This window comes from Camelus bactrianus, chromosome 7 (assembly GCF_048773025.1).
Source record: "Camelus bactrianus isolate YW-2024 breed Bactrian camel chromosome 7, ASM4877302v1, whole genome shotgun sequence".
Lineage (NCBI taxonomy): Eukaryota > Metazoa > Chordata > Mammalia > Artiodactyla > Camelidae > Camelus > Camelus bactrianus.
The window spans coordinates 54,247,656-54,269,665 of NC_133545.1; the positions used below are offsets into that span (position 1 = coordinate 54,247,656).

Consider the following 22,010-nt stretch of genomic DNA (forward strand, 5'->3'; position numbering starts at 1 on the left):
TAACTAAAAAATTGTGCTCTACACTGGAATTTGACACATTGTAAAATGATTATAAATCAATAAAAAATGTTAAAAAAAAATAAAAGAACATGTGTAGACAGCAAGAAACATGACAACTTTATCAGATAATCCATTTCCAAATTTAAATGACACTAGTTTTAAATGACAGCATAATTCTAATATACCTTTTTCATCTTTAGGGAGGCAGGGTGAGAGGTGGCTAAGAGCAGTGACTCTGGCCTGAGTTCAAACCTTGGCTCCACTACTTATTAGCTGTCTGATTTTAAGCAAATTACTTAAATTCTCTTTGTCTCAATGTCCTCAACTATAAATGGTAATAATAATAATAATAGTATTGACTTTGAGGTTGTTATTAGGTTCAAGAATTAATAGGTGAAACAATAAATCCAAAAAAAAAAACCAGAATCATGCCTGGCTCATTCAAAGTTTTTTAAAAAAATGAAGTAAATTTGTTCAACAGCTTTTATTCTACATCTTAAGAAGATGTTACTAGTGGGTAGTGAACTTCTACAGATGCATTGATAAAATATATCAACTTCTTCAGGTCACTAAGGTGCTGTTTACTTCTCAAATGTTATTTCTGCAATTTTCTTAATAGCTTCATCTTAACACCTCACAAACCACCGGGGAAAAAACTGCCAAGTGCAACTTGAAGAACAGAGGAAAACAGTAATCAAATTTATCGAGAAAGAAAAATTAATGAAATGGTTTAATCTATTTTTCCTTGACAAATCGAAAAGCAATATAAATATTCATACTGAGAGATTTAATAAAGATAAACATAAAGTGGTTTTTGTAGGATGTGACCATCATTAAGTAAGTATTCAATTACAAATCAAGGAATTATTATCTAGTCAGCAGTCTTGAGAAAACGATTTTGTTATACTCTCAAGGGAAAGATAAATAGAGTTCAGGATAACAACACAACGTCACTGCTACAGAAAGTCAAATTATCAAGCAAGAAAACGTTATTATTCTCTTCTGTTATATAGCTGATTTAGTTCTGAAATACTGCATTTAGCAAAACGGAGTAATTTGCAGAAAAAGAATCTTCTAAAAGACATGAATTCTGCTGACAAATGTAACCATTTTCTAATTAATTGCTCTGCTTGAAATTGTCCTATAAAGAATAGCAAAGGTGCTTATTTTCATCCTACAGACCACATACCAAAATGATAACTAGGACAGAAACCAATAATTTTCACATATTAACTAGGCCAAAACAAGAAATAATGATGTTAAACTGCATTAGTCACAACATATGATAAATCCAACTTTGTAAGGGATGATTGCTTAATAACTGGCTTGCAGATTTCCAGAGGCCACAGCTCTGTGACCATATTAGCATACGCTCCATTAGTACCATTGTTTTGTCATTTATTTTTTATGACCTACCTGGCCTTCACAAAGTCTTAAAGTGTTTCTAATTAGAGATTCCACAAAACAAATAACAAGATCAACCCATTACTACAAATATATACTCTGGGCCTTTGAACAAATTTCAACTGAAAAATTTTCATGATGATTCTTCAATACAAGGCACTGACACTTTGCTGTGGATGCATGCATTTTTCACACATTAAATTTGCGTTTAAATCGTCTTTACAACAACGAGTGAAGTTAGACTAATGAAATGACAGACATGGCATGAAACGGCAGAGGCAGGACCAGACAGCTGACCCAAGTACAGAGATAAAAACAGAGAGAAATACTTCTTGGTCCCATTTGTGGCCACCTTAGAAGTGGGAAAGTGACTGCATGTGTGAACTGAAGTATCTGCTGGACGGTGGCAGAGTGAGGAGGTCAAAGAAGCATTCACTGCAAGGCGCTGCAAAGCGTAGATGAGAATCTTCACCAAGAGAAAACCCGACAGCTGAGCCTCAAATTTACCAGGACGAGATGACATCCTGACTACAGGTGGGACCTGGGCTTCTTTCCACTCAAAATCATTAAAACGCACTCCGCCATCCCCAGATTACAGGCTGCACAAACAGCTCCTTCACCGTGTGGAGCCTAACGTAGGACTCAACACATCCCACCCCCTGCACACTTTCTGGGCTCTGTAAGCACTTAAGACAAAGGAGATTTGATCACAGAGGAGAACAGACTGCATTTCTAGACTTCGTGTTATGACCAAGCAGTGCGGTCTCCAGCAATTCACTCTGGGGACTGAATGCAAAGCCTTTACTTCACCTCTCCTTTTGAAGTGCTCTTTTCCAGAAACCAACACAGTACCATGACCCAGATCTGGCCTGCTGTTTTTTGTTTGTTTGTTTGTTTTTAGCGTCTTTGCTGTGGTATGATTCCTGTACAGTAAACTACACATATTTAAGATGTACAATTTAATGAATTTTGATAGACGTATACACCGGTGAAATCACTAACACAATTAGGATAGCTAACATTTCCATCACTCCCCGAGAGGTGCAATTTTTGAATTACTATTTTACCCCTTCCCACCCGCTTTCCGCCCTGGTAACCGTAAGTTTGTTCTCTATGTCTGTGAGTCTGCTATCTGCTTTTGTGTGGTCTGTGAGCTGAGAATGGCCTTAGTATTTTTAAAAAGCTACATTTCAAAGGGTTGTATAATTACCTGTATAATACTGTCAGATATGTCTCTTTCCTTCAAAGCCTAGAGTATTCACTATTGTGTGCTTTACAAAAAAGTCTTGTACTCCTGCCCTAGTTACAGAAAGTAAGGGATACATCTACTTGAAGAACTCTTTAGTCGGTTGCTTAAATCCAGATGATTGTGGCTTTTTGCCCACTGAAAGTTTTTATTAGAAATGTTATATTGCATTACACGGATGGTATTGGAGCATACAGCTCTTTGACTTAAAAAAATGAGATAATTCATATATACTGAGTTGGATATGGTAGTCATATCATTACTGACTCTAAAAGATACCAACTTGTATTTCCCATGTAGTAAAAATAAGAATTCAGTGACTCTCCGTGTAAAATGGCAAATATCCCAATACTAAGAAAAACGTTTCCATTTTCATTGTAAGGTTAGCATTTTCCAACCATTATGTATAGGTCATTGCTGTCCTAGGAGATGTTAATAGTTATCATATTGAGTAATATTTGTGAAATTTTACTATAAAAACTCAAATAGGCTTTTCCTGCAGAACTACTCAGACATTCTGGTGGAGCTATATTGTTTTAGCTTTCTTTTCAGAAATGCATCATTTCGGTTGAGGGGCCCATTTAACATCTCAGTTCTTGAGATTCAAATAAGCGTCTCACCCCTCAATGACAGGAATAGAACACATGACCTGAGATTCAGCCAATCAGTGGATGACAATACTGACTTGCTCAAGATAAGCTATACCTGGACATTTTTATTGAGTCGTTGGGAACAAGCAATTCTTAAGATTCTTTCTCGCTAATGGCCCTACCATCACTTCTATAGAGAGCTTGACATTCATATTTTAACAAACATAATTCTATTTGGAGTGCTTTTCCAGCAATTTTATATTTAGAAGTTTGCATTTGTATACTCTTTCATTGAAGTAAAGAATCATTCTTGGACAATATTACACCCATGAGTACTAAGTGGATAACAAATTATTTCTGGCTCAAATTTCTTCATGAAACACATACTCCACCTACTGTGAGCAAAACATAAATATTGTTGAAGGATTGTCAAGTAGAAAAGAAAAGGAAAAAATGAACGGTATACAAATTTCACATCATGCCATGGATTTCAAAAGATATCATTCCTATTACACATAAGTCATAGCTTACAAAGCAATAAAGTTCTCTCTAATTGCTACAGCACATCAAATGCCAGCAGTGTATGATGTAGAAGCCAAAAAAGATAGTAGAAGTTTGGTTGGATGTTGTTTTTATCAAAATAAAATATGCAATCACTTACTAAAAAAAATTCATAAAATTGAGATGTATTCAGAAGAATTTCCTATACAGGAAATATGACAGAGACATTGACAGACTTTTGAGGTAGTTATGATCTCAATCATCATTGTCAATATTTAACAAAAAGATAATTACTTGTAACTAATTCTGTTCAAATGGGTGACTTGTCTTTGTCTCTTTACAGCAGCCATCCTTGTTTCTGTTCTTTATAACTGTTTCCTCATCTAAGGTATCTAGGTATCTATTTCATTAGGTGGTGCTGAGGATTAAGTGGGTTAATGTGTTTAAAATACTTAGAAAAGAGCTGGAGATACGGTAAGTTCTAAAAATGTTAACTATCACTATCACTGTCACCATCATCTGTATAAACTCTTCGTATAAACAGAAGCAACATCTTATGCTGCCGTTTTAACACCCACAACAATCTTCAGGGGGATGCAGTAACTATGGCCACCATCTAGCCAGTGACAGTGCTGTTAATTGTTTAACCAGTGACACTGCCGGGGAGGGAAGGGGAACCCCAGTTTGCAGTGTGTGCTGACTTCCATGGTGTAATTTCAAGCTACTTATGAGACATTGTGAGAAGTGAAGTTGAGAAAAGGATGAGCACAAAGGGCTCTCACAAAACACTAGAGCTGCATCCAGCCCTCTCTGGTTCTTCCACATGAAGACACGTTTCTCAGTCAAGAGGAACATACTTCACGACTTGCAGATCACTTTATGTGGGTGTCTGTAATTAGACTCTCAGAGTGGAATTTTAGTCACAGCTAACCATATTCATATCAAACTCCTAGAGTGTAGGTTCAATAATAGAACAGGCAAGCAAACTCTGAATTTCAAGAACAAAATTGACATAAACTATCAGAGTACTCAATAAGTATTCATAGATAGATAAACCAGATTATACTGTACAGCACAGGGAAATATATACAAGATCTTGTGGTAGCTCACAGAGAAAAAAAATGTGACAATAAATATATGTATGTTCATGTACAACTGAAAAATTGTGCTCTACCCTGGAATTTGACACAACATTGTAAAATGATTATAAATCAATAAAAAATGTTGAAAAAAAAAAGTATTCATAGAAATGTGTTACTTGCAAAGCACTGTTCTGAAGTTTTTGGAGATTATCTGTAATGATAAGACACTGTCCCCAACCTCAGTTAGTTTATATTCTAACTGAGATGGTAAAGGAAAGATACATAGAAAGCTAGAAATACAAAAGAGAAAATCCACAATGCGATTTAGGAAAATATCTAAAGACGGACAACCCAGTCTTCATAAAATTCTAAGTTATTTCTAGGAAGCTTTTAAAATCATTTAAATTACTATAAGAACTCAAAAAGGCATAGTTTTTAAAAAACTAAAACAAAGAATCAAAAATTTCAAGTATTAAAAAAACACCCTCCTTCTTGTAGAGTTTTCCTTTTTTTCCCAAACCAATAAGGCGCTGCATTTTAGATGATGATTCTATGCTTCAAACCCAAAAACTCATATTCACTTTAAGAATCCTAGGCAGACAGTTAATCAGCCCTAAGGTTTGATCATAGTAATTCAACAATAAAATATACAGAAGACAAAAAGAAACATGGGGTCTGCAGGGACAGCTTTGAGCTATATCTACAGACGATTCAAACTCACTGGAGTATTATTTATAAGGGCAAAAGATTTACACCACTTAAATGGCCACATATAAGGAAGGTGTTAAAAATTATGGAAAATAATGAAAATGAAATACATTGGAGCTATGTGTAAGAAGTAGGAAGTACTCTATTTGTTGATGTGGAAAAAGCTTCAAAGTAAAGTGAAAAAAGCAAGGTATAAAAAATAGGCATATAAACTATCATTTCTTTTGAAAAGAGTAAAAATACTACTCAGTTATTGCCTTTATTATGCATGAAATCATCTCTGGAAGGATAGAAAGTGATTAATAATAGTGGTTACTTGTTGGGGTAGGAATGGGAACTGGGAGAATGTGGAAAAGATCTGAGAGAGAAACTTTTCAGTCTGTACTCTCCGAATTTGCGTCAGTTCAGGCACCTCCCTTACAGACATGCCCTCCTCACTCGGACCAGGGTTCTGACTCCTGCCCAGACTGCAGATCCCTGCCCGGCCCCCTTTATAAACACACACACACACAGTCACACACAGGCAATGCCTTTCTCAGCCCCATGTAATAATCAGGAACCCTAACACTTTTCAGGACTTATGTTTACCAGGGGACAAAAGGGGTGGAGGGATAAATTGAGAGTTTGAGATTTACAGATACTAACTACTATACATAAATAGATAAATAACAAAGTCCTTCTGTACAGCACAGGGAACTATATTGAATTTCTTGTACTAATATATAAAGGAAGAGAATATGAAAAGGAATATATGTATGTATATGTATGGCTGTACACTAGAAATTGAAAAAACATTGTAAACTGACTATACTTCAATTTAAAAATGTTAAATTAACAAAAAAAGAAAAAGAAAACTTGATATCAAGAGGAGTACCCCAGCCCTCCACAGGCAGAGGGTCGTCCAGCTGGAATTAATCTTCAACCCTGTGACCAACTGTAAAATTATTCTTTAAGTTTGCATGTCCAATATCTACCACAGTGTTCAATAAATACTTTTGACTGGACTAATCAAAGAATCAATGATACCTTTTTTTTTTCTGATTTGAGAAGGAGGAAAGTTCACAGAATTTTTTATACATTCTCTTGTATTGGAGAAAAAAATCTTATAGAGAAAAGGAGGAAATCATAATACAAGAAAATCAAAAAGTTAAAAAAAAATCACCCAAACCAAGAGATACAAAATATGTTAGTCATACAGAAGGTCTGCAGGACAGAGAAAAGGAATAATAGCAATGGTTAAGGCGCAGTGATTATCACAACACGCCAGTCATGGGGCTCTGAGCTTTACTCAGATTACCTGATTAGATTTTCAGACCTATGAGAAAAATAGGCCAGTTAACCCTCTTCCCACTCACTATGATAGGACTCTCATCAATAGTGTATAAAGCAAAGGGAAACAAAAGCAAAATTAGAAATTCCTTTCCCATTAACAGATAGGCACGTACAACTTAATTACCCCAGATCAGAGTCTACAGCAAACTGGAACAGGGGATGAAGATTAGGTCTGAATACAAGATGAGACAGACGGGACACTCTATTTCTCATGCCCTGATGAACTCCCTAGGCGTGGGGACCATACCACTTCACCACACCACCCGCTCACTGGAAAAAGACTGGGACCTCAGTCTGTCTGGGCAAAGACATGCCTACTAAAAGCGATCGCTGTGTGCAGAGAACTGGCATCCATTCTCTCACTGATCTGAGTCATGCGTACATCTGCACATTTACGAACCGTGGAAAGGGATGTAGGTGTAAAATGACTGGTTCAGACCACCTGTGCAGGAGGCAGTTTGTGTTTGCTAATTGTCTGTATGGAAGTCAGACTCCTACACCCCCAACAGAAATGGAAAGATAGGGGCTCTTTCTTGATGATTACATTTTATAGCGGTGACTCACAGGTGACTCACAGAAAAAGGCATTCCTGTCAATGAGGCTGGGAAAAGATTTGTATCCCAAAGGGCAGAGAAAGAATTGATAAGTTTTCCTGAATAAATATTCTGAAAAGAGAGAGGTCAGGAAACTCGAGTCAAGAAGAAATCTGTTTAAAGTTTAGTCACGCTAAGGGAAACATTAAGGCCATCTTGGTCACTAAGAGAAGGAAACATAAAAATAAGAAAAATGAAAAACAAACAAAACAATCTGACACTATCAGTCCTGCATGAACTGGAATTGATTTACAAATAAAAAAAAATTAGCCAGAGCTAGACTGCAAGATCCTTTTCATGTTTACTGTCGCTGATAGAAGTCACCCCCTTGGCTTTTCCTAGAGGTAGCTGATTTCCAAACCATATTGCTAACTCCGACCACTCTCTAGAGAGATCAGCTCTTAAATACAACTGCCTCCTAGACCTATCTCCACACATATCTCCCTGATGTCTCCCCGAAACCTGCTCTAAACTGAACTTGCTGTCTTCACATTGAATTGTTCTTTCACTGCATACACACACCATCATCTTAATGGTCAGATAAATTATGATTATTGAAGTACCACTAAGATTATGGATTCAGAATATTGTGAAACCATCCACAATTTATAGAACTAGGTCCATCCTCAACCATGTGATTCTAACCTCCTTCCCTAATTGTGTTGTACCTGATAACATCTGCTGACCATGGACTTCATCCTTCCATCTCCCAAAATGCACTTGGAGCCCACAGGCCTTGTTCTCACAGCTTTGTATTCACTCTAACCTTCTCTTTCTTTCCAGTCTCACTCATTCTTTAATGCTTATTTCAATCCCTATCTCCTTGCTGTAGCATTTGACCCACCCTCTGTTTTCAATAAAAATAAGTCGTTCAGTCTTCTAGTGTGTTTTGATCTCCTTTCTGGAACTTAATCATTCTTTGCCCTATGTACCTAAATTTGATATCGCCTTCTGAACTGTAAATTGTTTAAAATGTCTTATTTCTGTAATCCCTTGTGACCTATGGTCACATGTGGCATATTTTAATTCCAAGTAAATATTTGTGGTATAAGTAAAAAATAAGTCTTTACATTCTATCTGTCTCATGCCGTCCATAAGCCTGGTTTCTTAAAAGTGTATTTTGTGTCTGAGTTCTTTTTAAATTAAGAAGAATCAACATGATGGCAAACCATGGAAGTATAAATATATTTGTCATTCTAATGACAGCATTTGGATATATTAAAAACAGATCTTATGAGGGGAATTTGGACACTCAAATGAAAGCTAACTTGAGTTCCAATTTACCCAATGTGATCTCTTCCCCACAGAAATTAGTGGGGAATACAGTAAGGAGAAAGCTTGGAAAGTCATGTTTTTTTACTTTTACCTTCATTTACTCTTCTAATTTGATTTTTCATCTCCCCACCCTATTTTGACAGTGATTTTGACATAATACAAATATGTAATTCAGTGCAAATTCTTAGGGAAAAGCTTAACAAGAAATATGCAGAATATACCCAAAGAAGGGTTTAAGACTCTTCAGAAAAACATGAAAGGAAAAACAATTAGAGGCACATACAGCCTTTGAAGACCAGGGGCTGGTTTTCCTTAGTGTGTTATAGTGTTCAACAGGCTTTCAAAAAAATCCCAACCAGAATACTTTTAAATCGACAAAATAATGCAAAAGTTAATGTGGAAATTAATCTGTGAAAACAGCAAAGAGTTCTGAAAAAGAATCATATTACTTTGTTTAAATGTATTCCGAAATAGTTCATACATACAAAATAGTATTTATGACATCTAATATATAAAGTCAAACAAAACACTGCCCAGCTTAATAAACTGAACTTCATCAATAGATTCTCTCCAGTGTTATTCTCTCCCTTACATCCAAGAGATTTCAGAAAGTCCCACCGTTTGTATTTCTCAGTGTTCCCTAACAGAACGCTCGTCACCTCCCCTGCAGATCCTCTCAGCTTCGTCTCCTACTGCAGCCACCGAGGAGGCAGGCAGGACAGTGGGGGCTTTGTCCAGCCTCCTGCAGGTGGCATCACCGCCTACGGTGTAAAGCAAGGCTGCTGACAATGCCGCCCACAAGTGCAGGGGTGTGCGTGCCTCCCAACAGGAGAGTTTTGTAAGACATTTTATGAGACTTCTCACAAAGCCCCGTGGGATGGAGAACATTACAGGGCAGCAGTAATCCTTCTTGTTGGCTGTTTCTGTCACTCTCCCACCCACAAAGACTGCAGCAATTAAGCCTTTGTCTCAGTCTTAGCTTTCTGGGAAACGTATACCAGATACATAGCTTTTTTTTTCCTTTTAAAAAAAAAATGGCTATTTAATTTTATTTTGCTTTCTGCCTGAGTTCTTTGAACAATATAAATTCCTTGAAGCATTTGGGGACTTAATTCATGATTTGGTACAAGTTCAATGTTTGTAAATGGGTTTTATCCTTCAAAAGAATAAATATTTTCCAAATTTGTATGAGAATATTTTATATGGTTCTAAATTTGGCCTTTGGGGTTGACACTCACTTCTCTCTGTCTTTCTTTTGTTCTGTTTTTGGTCTCTGAAAATTTCCCTTCCTCTTTTGGTCAGCCTTGATTTTTTTTCCTTAAAAAAGCACACACGTAGATAGACAGATAGACATATGTACCTCACCCTGCACTTTTAAGAACTATATGTTAAAAATGAAGCACTTTTTGCCTCTCACTTCCTCAGGTAAAACATAGGAGAAATGAGAGGTTTTTTTTTTTTTTTTTTAATTATCAAAGATATACATCTCACTGTAAATACAAAGGCAAATTGTCAAAATTGTGCAGAATAATAGAGGAAGACTTTTATCCCATCGTGGCAACGTTTTGTTTTCCAATGCATAAATATTTCCTTTCCAATGAAGCATAATCACTAATTATAAACTTGATATGTCAATATTCCTTGAGTAAGAAAGTTCAACTTAAAATAAAAATAAAATGGCATACCTAAGATGAGGACGACGGCTGGATAAAGCAACTACCTATTTCACATCAATTCCATCTGAGGTACTGACACAGTGACCCAAATTCTGAAAGCGAGAATCAACTCCTAGATTGGGGCTGTTTCTAAAATGCTTAATGGTACCCCTCACCCTTCCTTTCATCCCCAAGAAGAATACAGTTAACTACTTCCGTGTCCCCAGGAGTCACAGCCCAGAGGATCAGTGCAATTTTCAAGGCTTGTAATAAAAGGAATACGGATTAGAATAGAAAGTGGAGAGCCACGTTTCTGTCATTAGCCTCACCAGACTCATCTGGAGGACTTATTCAACACAGGAAGCTGGGAGGGCAACCAGGCCCAGAATTTCCCACCCAGTAGATCTCGGAAGGACCTGAAATGTGCATTTTCAACAAGTCCCCAAGTGACGTTGTTGCTGCTGGTCTCGAGAAGAGAATCTGAGAACCATCAGTCTAGGCTTGAGAGCAGCCCTCTTCAAATTGTGGCCCACAGACCAGTGCCAGTCTGCAAACTGTTATCACTTATCTGTGATGAGGTAATTACAGATACTTAGAATAAGAACTTAGAAAAGTTTTTAACAATATGGTAGAGTCATTTCATGTCTGTTTTCTTTAACAATGCACAGTTGGAAGATGTCCTTTGAGTGTCTTTTTCTTTTAGTTTTATTTTTCTTTCCTAGAAATTCGTTTTTGTTGTATTTCCTAACTGTTCTGTGCTGTATCAAAGGCAAAAACCAACTGGTTCTTCTCCACAGATACTGGGAGATGCACTGGTTTAGAGCATGGGGCCCAATGAGAAGTAATAAAATATCTGTTCAGTGCACAGCGTAGTACACAAGCAGAAACAGAAGGGATGTGCCCAGTGAGCATCTGGATGGGTCCCCATCAGAGAAGCAAAGGAAGGAGAAGGACTTACACGTGGGAACCATAAATATCAGAATTGGAAGGGACCATAAAATCATTTACCATAACTTGCACATTTCACAGACACAGCTTTTACTCTGCTAGTCAAGTTCGGAGAGCATAAGCAAATAAAGTTGGTAAGCAATGCATCAGAGTCTAAAACTATAGGACATAAGTGTCTTTATCCATCCTGACTTCAAAGATCAGGAAACTGAGCCACAGATCATTTACAGAATTCCTCACAGCTACTAAGGGACAGACCCAGCTCTCATTCTAAATCTTTTTCCAACAAAAATGGTTAAGTCCACAGTTTATATGGACTTGAATAAGTAATGGTAGGGTACACTGGTTTGCTTTCCCAAAAACGGTTTATGAAATTATTCTGTCAGTTCCATAATTTTGCTGTTACTTTTGCCGGTAGCAGGATTAGTTTTCAGAAATGAACTTGTAATCTTGTTCAGCAAAAATCGATTCCTGCAGTAAACTTGGGAAGAAACAAAATGCTTAAGCTTCCTACTTTAGCACGTTTTCTAAGTGTAATCAGCATATAGGAAGTATGCCGTTAGGTCCCAGGAAACCACAGCATGATCTTAAGCAATTTTGCATGTTTTAATATCTTCAACTATTTAAAATCCCATCATTTATCTCTTCTCCAGATGCCTTTCCTTTCTAAAATATATTTTATTACTTCAAAACATTCTCCATGAGCAAGAATAAATGGCTTAGAATACATTAATATCTAATGCATGTCATTCATACATATATTTACACTCTTTTTTTGCCTAGAATCAGCGAGACAGCAATCTTTCATGCAATAATCCAAGGAATGTTTTACTTTAATGGAGGAAATAAAAATATAAAATTTACCACAATTCTGAGACTGCAAATGTTTTGTGAAATGATTTTCTATAATAGTGAGGTAGATTGAACAGAAATAAGTAAGCATTGCTTTTCACAATTAACAACAATTGTGTTAAAAACGGCATGTTTACTGATCTTCCCTCTACCTTCTATTCTGCCTCTCCCCAGAATTGAATGCTTCCTGTCTTAATTACCTACTTCAAAAGTTGCCTCAGCATCCCGCCACATAAGAGGTCACAATATCCCTCTTGGCTTCTTAAAATATTAGTACGTAAGTTGGCAATAGAGAATTGGCAACTAAAGAGAGAAAAATGTAAGTCAAATGAAGGAAATGAGATGCTATGATATTTATTTTGTATTTTCCAACCATAGTAACTATTTTAAAGGGTTGCTTTTTCTTTTTCCCCTTAAAATTTTATTTCCATGAGACTTCATCATAGAAAAAGGAAACAACTCACTAACACATATAAAGTACTATCTAACATTATCAAAAAACAAAAAATGTCAAATTAAGATATATTTTTGCGATGTGGATGTGGAAAGGTAGAGACAAGACTGATATTCAAAGGGTACATACTATACATTGTTAATGGCCAATGTCAGTTCTCATTCTCCAGTGTCCAAGTCAGCCCAGTTGGTGATTATTTTTAATGTCACCTGTATGTATCTCAATGATGTTAAGAATGCAGTTAATTAGAAAGTAAAAGTCTACTACTGGAGCTTAGAAAGCCCTTCTAAGTGGATAATTTGATAATATCTACCAAGATATTTTAGAATATAATATCCTTGTACTAAGTAACTCCACATGCAATAAACTATCTTAAGAAAACAGCCAGAAATTCCCAACTTTTTCAAAGAATTATTACTTAATATTTAAGAAGATATAGCTTTAAATATTCAGCTATTAAAATTGTACTTTAGCTCTACAATATGTTAAATTCTTGAAATGGTTTTTAAACTCACAAGGGATTCACACAAATAAGATTTTCAAGTAAGTGTTATATATATGTATGTGTGTACATACACACCTACATAGATGCACACATATATATGATATGAAGGAGAAACAACAAAATAACAGAAGCTCTCTTGAAATAGCAAGAATTTTATTTTCGTTTTTGTATTTGTTATTTTCTAGCATAGCAATTTCAACACAATATGCATTTTTATGATTCAAATAGTCTATATTAAAACTACTTCTAAGTTGAAAAATATTAACTGCCACATTCATAAAACAGAGAAAAAGAAAAGCTAACAATACAACAGGTTATACACACTAAACATGGAACGAATAACTAGAATCAGATTGCTGTCATTTTCTTCGTGTATTGTCTGTTTCTGCACCAAGCTTTCGTATCTTTAAGAAGATCTGTAAACTCCCATCCAGTTCATATATCCACTTGTGTGCATCCTGTACTCACCCATTCCAGCACGGTGAATGTCTTCAGTTTGCTGATTTACTACATGGAGGGGATGTGTTGAGGGGGATGGGCTGGATGGAGCAGGGGAGTTCAGCGGAAAAGATGCTGAAGAGGGCAAAAGAGAGAAGAGGCAGGGGAGACTGGGGCTCATGTTTAATTCTTGAAAACATCACAGCTGGGAAAAATTAAATCAACCTTTAATTTGCTTCTATGACAATCAAACAGTAACTAAGTCCAAGTATTCCCATTTTAGTCTTATAATTTCCAGCTTTTGTGATGTAAAAACTCAGGGAGTAACAACTATTTAAAGAAAATTTAAACAAAATTAAATTGAACTTTCTTAAATACATGAAATAGCATGGATTAGTCATCTGGGGAGAGGTTATTTTTGAAAATCAGCCACGTGGAGGAGGTGGAATCAAGATGGTGAATTAGGAAGACCCTAAGCTAACCTCCCCCTATGAACATCCCCAAACTACAACTGCATATAGAACAATTCTCCTCTGAGAATCACCTGAAGATTGTCTCTTCAATTAGCGGTGTTGAGAAAATTGGTCAGCTACATGTAAAAGGATAAAGTAAAACGTGCTCTCACACCATATATAAAGATAAGCTCACACTGGATTACAGACTTAATGTAAGACATAAAACCAAAACTGTAAAACCGTAAAACTGGGTTAAATACCTTAAAAGGGAATTGTTGGGGGGAGGAAAAGAGAAGCTGTGTAACTTTCAACATAGGAGGATTTTACTCAGAAATCTAACACAGAGGAAAGAAGGGCGGGGGAATCCTTTACTCCTCGCATCTCCTCTACCACACCAGGCTGGTCCTGGCAACTCACGTTCTCTGCTGCTCCGGGGTCCCTGAGATTTACTTTACAACTTCAAGGAATCGACTAACGTGCTTTCTCTAATGGAGTCATGGGATGAGGTCATTACAATTCAGCATATTCAAACAGAACGGTTTGCCTGAGCAATGGCAGAATCCTGAGAGAGGGTAAAAGTTAACGCTGTATTCAGTCTTCAGTTGTTGGTGGAGTAGATACAAATTGCCCAAGAATTTTCAACTTCAGGTTATTTTACCTACACAAATATTTTTGAATTTCCGATTTGTCAACGGCTCTGTAGTCAACTGATTTCTGATGAAGCTGACAATTCTTATTATCAGACTGGCAAAAATTAAATGGCTTGCCAGTATACTTTGAAGGAAAGTTTGTGGAGAATTTCTCATCTATGGAGAGCAACTTGGAAATATCTATTAACTATAAAAATCAATTTGCTCTTTTATACAACAATCCCCTTTTAAGGTATTTAACTCAAGGTACACCCCACACATACAAGAAATGAAGTTTGTAAGATTATTGTGGTAAACAAAGAGTGGAAACAGCCAAACGTCCTCTACGGGACATTCACCATAGACTACCACACATCTCTAGAAGGGAATACAGACTCCCTTTATCCTGCGACGTGGAAAAATCTCCAGGAGATGTTGTGAAGTAAAAAGAGCAAGGTGAAGGAGAGTAAATATAGTATGTTAGATTTTGTGTAAGAAAAGAAGATACCTAAAAAGTATAAAATATGTAAAAATACTTCCCTGTATTTGCAGACATACTGGAAAGATACACCAAAAAACCAGTAAGAATGGTGGCCTATGAGGACAGAGCTAGGAATAAAGGACAAAATAACAATAAAACTTATCAATGCATGCCTTTTAATCTCATTTTTATATTTTAAACAATGAATGTATTACTAGTCAAATATATATAGCACAGTTACCTTATCAGATCTATACACTCTCCTTAGGTCTTGTGAGAGTAAAGACACATGTAATCGCTTATCATTTTTAAGGCTCCACTTTGACTTTTGTGCTTGTCCTCAGGGATGTTTATCAATATTCCGATTCTCCTTCCTCCACATCTATGAAAGGACCAGTATTTCTGCTGCTCTTGTTGAACTTAGGTGGATATTATGCGCCTTTTTTAAACAAATAAAATATGAATGGAAGTGACGTGTCACTTCGAGGCAAAGGCATTTAATTGCGAGAACAGCAATCCTTTAGCCCTGCTGAAATTGTTTTGGAAATCTATATTAAAGAGAATTTTCCGTCAGCCTGGTCCTTACAGTGTCTTAGAAAGCAGGCTTCCCTGCTGACCCATATTTGATGTGCAAGATGAGAGAGAAATAGAAAAGACAAGGGACTGAAGAGCATCGATTTGCACCAGGCCTTTAGCTCTGGTGAAAGAATGCTAGTCTCTGATCTGGGGGCTCTGGGGCTGACCCTTTAGCAGAGAAGCATAAATCTCCCTCATTGTGATTTGATGACACCAGCCATTTAAATTTAATTCCAAACAACCCAAAATTGCTACGTGGGATGACATACAGACTGGGATGAGACAGTGAACTGACGAGGGAGCCTGAGTGCCTAATTCCCTCACTACTCACCTTTCTCACTGTTCTTCAGTTACTCACCAGTCACCCAGGAGCTAACGTTAAGTCAGTCAGTCCCTGGAAGCTTGATACCTTCTGAGCACAGGGAAGCACCCAGGTTCTGGGTCTACAGGTCTGCAGGTCAGGCTCAGCGATCCGACCCTGTCTGAGCAACATGCTTGCATCCTGCCATGAGCCCGTGGGCTCACCCCTCTCTAGCCACAGCCCTCTAGACTGCATCTACAACACAGTTTTTTGTGTGTTTGTTTGTTTTTTTCTTTTTTGAGGGGGGTGGTGGAGGTAATCAGGTTTATCTATTTAATTATTTTTTTAGTGAAGGTACTGGGAATTGAACCCAGGGCCTCATGCATGCTAGGCATGCGCTCTACCACTTGAGCTGCACCCTACTCCCTCTACAACACAGTTTTGATGAAATAGAGACTCATCCTGAAATCATCATCATTTTCACATTAATGAAAATTTGAAAACCCAACCTATGAAAGTCTATACACCTATCAGATACAGCTGTACACTTACATAGTCCTGCTGTACTTGTCTTAGAGAAAAAGAGGCATAAAATGCCATGGTACATGATCAATAAAAGCATCAGAACAAGAATGAAAACAACTCAGTTCTATTCAGTCTGAGCATTAGCTAAGTCTCAACAGAATTCACTGACCCATTGGGCTTCTGAAGGTTTACAGGTGAAAAACAAAGTTCAGATGTGGAAAGGTTTACAGGTGAAAACAAGCACTATGAAAGCTCAGATCTAACAAAAGGGCGCCGGCGTGATGCTCATTTTGCTCTCACGTTCATATAGTTCCAATTACGTTGTCAAAATTAAAACAAGGTTTAACCTAAGTCAGATTTCCTCCTTTCAAGGTAGCACTCAAGATTTTTCTTTGAATTTTGTAAGCTGTTGCTGACAAAGAGATTACAGATGAAGAGCTGAGTTTGAACATTCAAGGGATCATATATTCATGAAGTTAAAACCTTTTCCTGAAGTCTTTTTTTTTTTTAAACTGTATTAGATAAGTGAGCTTCACTCAAAATATGGGGCGAGCCTGGCGTGCACGTTAGCTCCAGGCCACTTTGTTAAATCAGTGTGGCCGTGCTGAGAGATGTCTTGTACCTCTAGAGTTATGACATCCCCATTTAGTCTTTTTTTGAGCTTATAATGTTAACATTTAGAAATATTCCTATCAGAAAGTAAAGGTGAAATGTGCATCATTCTTTGAACAAAACTAACAAAGCTCATTCTCTAAATACTTCATTTCAGTTTCCAACACACATGGGAAACACTGGTGATTCTTCTCTTTTCTTTACTTTCCTCCCCCAAACTTTCTTCCTCATCTTCCCTCTTCTTCCTCCCTGTCCTCCGCTTCCCTTTCTTTTCCCCATCCTTCTTCCCATCACATTTCTCTGCTCCTCCTCCTGCTCTTCCTCCTCCTCCCCAACTGTTTCTCCCTCCCTTTTTCACTGTTACGCCAGGTGTGCAATTCTTGCTTCAGTGACAGTGTCGATCATTAAGGCAATGAAACACGGAAACAGCTGCTTTGAGCTCTGATGAGAGACCTGCAGATGTATCAGCACGGTTTGATTAGAACCTCGTTTACAGCTTAGAATAGCCAATGTCAGGAAATAAATACAGCAAAGGGCCCTTATTCACGGATGTGCGGGGAAGTGGATTTACACGCACATGTCCATATTTTGATAGCTTGAAACTCACACAGGAAAATGTTAGCAGTGTTATACTCAATGTCTTCCAGATAAAAAATGACGCTCATCTGCTGACTGAGTGGAATAAAGTCTAATTGTCACATGAAATCTGTGACAAGTTGCTCCTTTTCACTTGACTGTTAAAAGTTTTATTCCCAGAGCAGAGAGTTGCTAAAGCTGTCTGCAGCTGCAAAAACCCTGTCCTCATTTCACTGAAGGACAGTGGCATATCACAGCCATCTTCCTAAACACGCTGTCATGTTGAAGAACGAAAAATACTAGTAACTGAAAAAATGTCAGATAACAAGTCCAGTGGTTTTGAATCATTGCTAATGTAGTGAAAGCATCTGATAAAAAAATTGTGTAAATCACCAAAACATCCCGCAAAGACACCGTGGCTGCAGTAGTCCTGCCTCTGTTATGATTAACAGGTGTGGCTCCCTCTGGTGGTTGGGACGGAACAGTCCCCTTGACCCCAGTGCTTGCCCAGTGCAACTGCTGATAGCAGCAGAGAGTCCACGTGTCATGGGGGGAAATGCAAAAGAAACACCATTCCTGCTGTAACCTACAGTAAAACCAGATTTGTTTCTTTTCTCAGCTTTCGAAATTTTGGAATGTGAAACTTTATCTCGGCTTATGAAATATCAAATCTTGTGAGTTATAAAACTAAAATGGTATCAACAAACAAGGCACTTTAGGAAGCTGCTTTTCTGAGGAATGGCTGAAATCATTCATTCATTCAAGCCGTGTATCACTGTGTAGTAAAGGCCACCGTGATAAGTGCTAAGGAGACATGAAGATCCTCTGTCAGTTTAGAGTAGAGGAGAAAGAAGATGGATATGAAGATAAAGATTAGTGGGATGACTTGGGCGAGAAATGGTAGCTGAAGTCTTACCCGACATGGTACAGTGGCAAGAAGATGAACTCAAAGTTAGACGAACAAGGTTCTGCATATCTACTCTGCTACTTGTGTGAGCAGAGGAAAATCATTTAAATTCATCTGTAAAGCAGGATAACACTCAGTTTGCAATATACTGCATGTTTGTGGCCTTAAGAATACATCGCACACACAGGGCCCTATAATGGGCATTTCATGTGTGGCGGGATCATTTGTGATTGAAGTGGTATTGAGCTGTTGGAAATATTAATCACAAAGATTTCACTAAACAAATATGTAATTACCACCTATATCTATGTCATTTTAGAGATCCTGGTTGATTTAGATAACTGACCGTTTGTGTTTTCTTGTCTCTTTTTTTCTCTTCTCATGTTTTAAATTCCAGCTCTTATGTTTAAAACTCTCCAATAAAGAGTCAACATTAGAAACCCTAGACCCCCACCCTTGAGTCCAAGGAAAGCGCAGCTCCAGGCCCACAATCGCTCTCATGCCCTCTGCCTCTTTCTCCCTCTCCCTCCCTCTCTCCTCTCCTTCCCCTGCCCCAGTGACCTTGACCTTGCTGTGCATCCCCCTAGCATGCCTTCTATGCTCCAGGGCCTGTAAGTAATAAATTCTGTTCTTCTTCAAACCATCCCAAGGTTTATTAATGAAAGGTGTTTTGCAATCATAGCAAGAAGCATAAGGATGTCTCCAGTCCTACCACTAGTTTGGAAAGGGGAAACGTCTGTAGGAAGATCGCCAGGGCCCAAGTGAGTGCCCCCAGTTACACACACACACGCATTCATGAAAACATTACCACATTTAAGATGTTATGTAAAGGGAAGTGATCAAGATGGCAGAGAAGAAAGACCCTGAGATTACCTCCTCCCACGGGCACACCAAAATCACAACAGTTTAGAAGGCAACTGTCGATGAGAACAACCAGAAGACGAGCAGGAAAGATTTTTCACAACCAAAGGTATAAAGAAGGAACCACTATGAGATGGGTAGAAGGGGCAGAGACATGGCATTAGTCAAGCCCCGCATGCCCAGGTAGGGGGCTGACAAATGGGATGGTAATCACAATTGGAGAGGTTCTCCCCAGAAAAGCCCAGGGTCCAAGCCCCACATGGGGCTCCCTAGTCTGGAAGCTCCTGCACCAAGAGGACAAGCTCCCTTAACATTTGGCTTGAAGACCGGAGAGGCTTATGTATGGGAGAACCAGAGGACTGTTAAGAAACAGAGATACCAGTTTCAAAGGGTGCATACCCTGAGACCCAGTGAAGACAGAATAGTTTGAAAGGAACCTGGTTTAGACCCACTTGCTGGTCATGGAGAGCCTCCAGCATGGCAGGAGGCAACTGGAACTTGCCCTGGGGACAAAGATGCTGCCAGCAGTCATTTTGGGAGCTCATTCTGCCATGAGAAAACAGATACTGGCAAGCACCATTCCGGAGTCCTCCTTCTAGACAACTAGCACTGGGGGCTCACCCACCCACCAGCCAGTCAGCACCAATCCCAGAAATCCCCAGGCCAACCAGTCAGCCACACCACACAGTTTTAAGAGACTTCTGGGACAATATCAAGCACACTAAAATTTGCATTACAGGGGTGCCAGAATGAGAAGAGAGAGGAAGGGGTAAGAGAATATGTTTTAAGATATGACAGGAGAAAACAGTTCTAACCTGGGAAAGGAAACAGACACCCAGGTCCAGGAAGCACAGAGTCACAGCATTTGCAGATATGCAATGAAATACTACTCAGCCATAAAAAAGAATGAAATTTTGCCATTTGTAGCAACATAGTGGACTTGGAAAGCATTATGCTAAGTGAAGTAAGCCAGAGAAAGACAAATTCTATATGTTATCAGTTACATGTGGAATCTAAAAAATACAACAAACTACTACATATAACAAAAAAGAAGCAGACTCACAGATACAGAGAACTAGTGGTTACCAGTGGGGAGAAGGGGGAGGGGAGGAACGATACAGGGGTAGGGGATTATGAGCTTCAAACTATTATGTACAAAATAAGCTACAAGGATGCTTTGTGCAACACAGGGAACATAGCCAATATTTTATAGTAACTATGAATGGAGCATAACCTTTACAAATTGTGAATTACTCTATTGTACCCTTGTAACTTAAATAATATTGTATAGCAACTACACTTCAATTAAAAAAATAAATGATATGCAAAAATAAAATATTTGAGGGGCTTGGCTTCTTAGTGGGACTAAGAAATAGGAGGGAGAGCCCCAAGGAAATTGTGAAGCAGGCTGAGCTGGTTCTACTCAACCTTGGCCCATTCATGGACCAGAAAAATTGAAGGAAGGAGGGAGGTAGAGTGGGAGGATTAAAGTAAGGCAGAGTAGGTAATGGTAGATATGATGGACAGAAAAAAAAACAACTGGTGTGAAGTAGACCTTGTTGACTAATGATTAGTGGGTGAAGGAAGGAAGCGAAGGCATCTAGAATAATTTGCACATGTCTTGGCTTAGGTGACATGTGTAAATTTATGATGGTTCTGGGGGTATAGAAAGTCGTAAGGAAAAACAACAAGAAAAGGTAGGGGTTTTCTAATTATGGCATACAAGAAAGAGTCCTTCAGGTAAATGGGTATATTGATCCGGAGCTCACGATAAAGGCTTAGGCTACAAATATTCTGATGTGAAACATCAGGAAAGCATTGTGTATATGTTAAGTATACTGAGCAGTGCGCATCTCAGTTGTAAACACGTTACATATACAGATGTTTGAAAGATATACCATCCGACACTTTTCAATAATAACATCAATAAGGCTCACTGACATTCAAATTGTACTGATGTTAAACATGCACAGGAACTTCTCTAAGTATTTAATTTATCCAACTTAATCCACATAAAATCCCGTGGCATGGATATTATTATCCTTATTTTGCAGTAGAGGAAACTCGGGTGGAGAACAGTTAGCTATCACACCCCTATTCTCAGTGTCTTAAGAGGTGGGTTCAGGATTGGTACTCAGGGCTCTGGACTGGGGAGCCCTGCCCTCTCATCACTGGTCATACTGCTAAAGCTGTTGTGCCAAGGGTTACTGAGTGTCCAAAATGCCTCAACTGTTAGTCATCTACATCCTTACGTCCTTCACATAATTAACAGTACAGATTTAATGACTTTTGCACAGTATCTACCACTGGCCCTGGTTTTTTTCCATCTCTCATCCATCTGCCCAAGATCTACAGAAATAGCTAAAATGAACCAAAAGAGTAAGACAACATTTTATAGTTCAGAATCAAGTTGTAGAAAAATCTGTATTTAATTAAAGCACAGTTATTTAAGAAATGTCAGACTGAATGAGAAAATGCTTGAGGCTTCTTGCTTGATCTACTAA

General features: G+C 38.0%; 1 long non-coding RNA gene across 2 annotated transcripts in view; it reads right to left on the reverse strand.

The window, feature by feature from the left end:
* LOC123613725 (uncharacterized) overlaps positions 1 to 22,010 on the reverse strand; it is a 1,048,954-nt gene that overhangs the window by 726,760 nt on the left and 300,184 nt on the right. The window lies entirely within an intron of this gene.